The following is a 2,858-nucleotide window of genomic DNA, read 5'->3' on the forward strand; positions in this document are numbered from 1 at the left end:
CTCAATTGGTTTGGCACATAACAACTAGCTAGAACGATTAGCTAGGTTTCCATCATAATAATTATATTTTTGACTAGTTAGCACAATTAACTAGTCATTTATGAGAACATACGCAACTAACCATATTTCAATTTGTTCGAAAAAAAGAAGAAAATCTCAACATCATAACCACTAAAGAATTTGTGGCTACCTAGATGACGATTTCAAAATAAAGAGTTTTCAAATTTGGGCCGAGAAAGGAAATTATAACTCTGAATCGAGTGGTCTTGGTCATCGGAATAATCGATAGCCCCTCATCAAATATTTCTTGCCAATAAAATGGTACACTCAGAGGTGCCCTCGTTCACATACTTTATCAGATTCTCAAATCAAATTGAGTTCGGAATACCAATATCAAATTGATACCCTTACTATGATTTTAAAGTTCAATATACAATCTCATCCCGAATAGAAGAAAAGGATTCCCGAGGAGTCTATGGATATTAGATGGTCAATTCCCCTAAATAAATAATAAATACCGCTCAAGTGAAGAGTGTAAGTATGAGGGAAATCAAAATTTAATATTCTCAAAAGAATATTCGGCGATAACTCAAGAAGTTAATTAAAGAAATTCCTTGGATAATTTAAAAGAATGTATAACAGGTCTGAGCCTGAACAAGATAATCATAAACTTTAAATAGAAGTTCATAACTCAAATAAAGAACTGAACAAGTCCTGATGTGGAGAAAGACTATTTAATTTATTGGTCATATCAAAAGTTCAAAGTAGAGAACTAAAAGGATTGCCTGATATGACTTATCAAGGCAATGTGAATGATAAACAATTTGGAGGGAGTAGTGCGACGATGCGTAGATGCCAAAATAATTCACTGATTATCCTAACCCTCGTCATTATCCGTCCGAGGATGATCCCATCTCTTCGTTTTCGTAATTTCATATTTCAACTAGTGTGTCTCCCTTAACATCATTTTAAAGTTGCTTACTAACTTGACTTTTACAAGTATATCTGTCATTCCGGTGTTTTACCTCGAAGTCCTTACTCAGAATTATTCCAAAAGCATCTGTTAAGGTGATATCGACCTGCTACACGCATCCATTACTAATTACAAGTGGCCAGTTCCCCATGGGAACATATCAAAGAGATCTCTCAGGGATCTCAATGCAGTCCATAAGTTCGGTGGCATGTGTGTATAATTGAACATAAGTTACTTAATATATTAGAGGTCTACGAGTATATATACGTAGTCTTTGACATCATTTCTACCAAATAATTCCTCTCTAGACTCACTGGTCTATCCTTTTAGAAGGTTCTAAGATTGAATCATCGCTCATTGTAATATTACGCCATTTAATTGTAGACATGCCATCAATTTTCGACGCTCTTCATCTCTGAGTTGAACCATTATAACCTTATATGTTAGGCTCACTAATAATAATATGTAGTGTACACGTCTTACGATAACATTCGTATATTACGTTCAAATCTTCCTTAATGGAAATAAAATCCTCAAGGGTATATTGGACACTATCTCTGCATTCATATCCTCATTGGTAAAATAATACCTTCAACTAGTTTGGGTAGTAACCTCAACTGTATATTAATAATTAGACTTCATGGTTCTCACATATGATGCCCCTTCATGGGTAACCTATAAAGAACTGTGAGTAACAAAGCTCGTGTTATCCAAATGAACATATGGTGTTGATAATACCATATTTACCCCAAATGACCTAGAGACACAGGTCCGAGTTCTATATCCACACCCTTGCCAAATCATATATGATTCTAATTTTTCTTCTCATCATGCTGATAATCTCCAATAGTTCTATTAGTCATACTCTAATACCTCAAATATACACATATCCTAACCCACACATTGGGGCTACATCCGGTAGTCCAATGATGAACTCTATATGAGCTCTTACACAATCTCGCATCTAGAAAAACTCTTAACACTCACGTCTCTAAGTAATATTACTTAATGCTCTGATACTATTTCTATAACTCCCTTAAATCCGGGGTCAGGAATCTGGGTCGTCACGTAATCCTTCATTCATGTGTAACCTGTATTAACTTAATAATCCAATAACTCTATATCATACACCCCCAATCTAACACAAACACACACACACACACACACATAAGTTATATCCTTAGAAACGATGTACACAATGTAATCTTCATTTATTACAACTCAAATGTACCTTACAGGATCTTAAACAATTATTTGTAAGTCCCACGCCGGCAAGTAAGGGATTCTCCCCTGATACAAAGTTGTAAGGGATTCTCCCCACGATTTCAAGTGACTAAGTCCCACGCCGGCATACTGGTAATCTGTTGTGTTGTGACATTTAAAAGAAAGGAAGAGTGAGCAATAATACTCAGCCATAATAATCAACATTATGAAAAGACTGTTAAAAAATTATATTAATCCATATAAGGATATGTATTTATTCAAAGTAGTTTTCTTGGTGATACACACCTCTTTTCAAAACAATTCTTTGATTGACTTATTAGTATGCAAATACATTAATGGCAAACCCAACGCCTAGGCTTGAGTTACGGTATTGCATCTCAATTCCAATTGGAAGAATAGGACATTCATCGGAGCCACCGCATACGATGATCAGCCATAATGCGGAAATCTGTAACCTTTTATACTAGTAGAATGGCAACACCTTTGTATCCCGGTTATCACCCTTTTCGCATTCGGGCTATGTATCCCATTTCGGGTATGCACACACTTCACAGGTTCCTGAGTACACAAAGTACCTTCGCCTGCGGTACCTTTTCATAGGTTCCTGAGTATGAGTACCTTTGCCTATGGTACTTTTGGTAGTCTTCCTAGTACTCATAGT

This window comes from Apium graveolens, chromosome 5 (assembly GCF_009905375.1).
Source record: "Apium graveolens cultivar Ventura chromosome 5, ASM990537v1, whole genome shotgun sequence".
NCBI classification, from domain to species: domain Eukaryota; kingdom Viridiplantae; phylum Streptophyta; class Magnoliopsida; order Apiales; family Apiaceae; genus Apium; species Apium graveolens.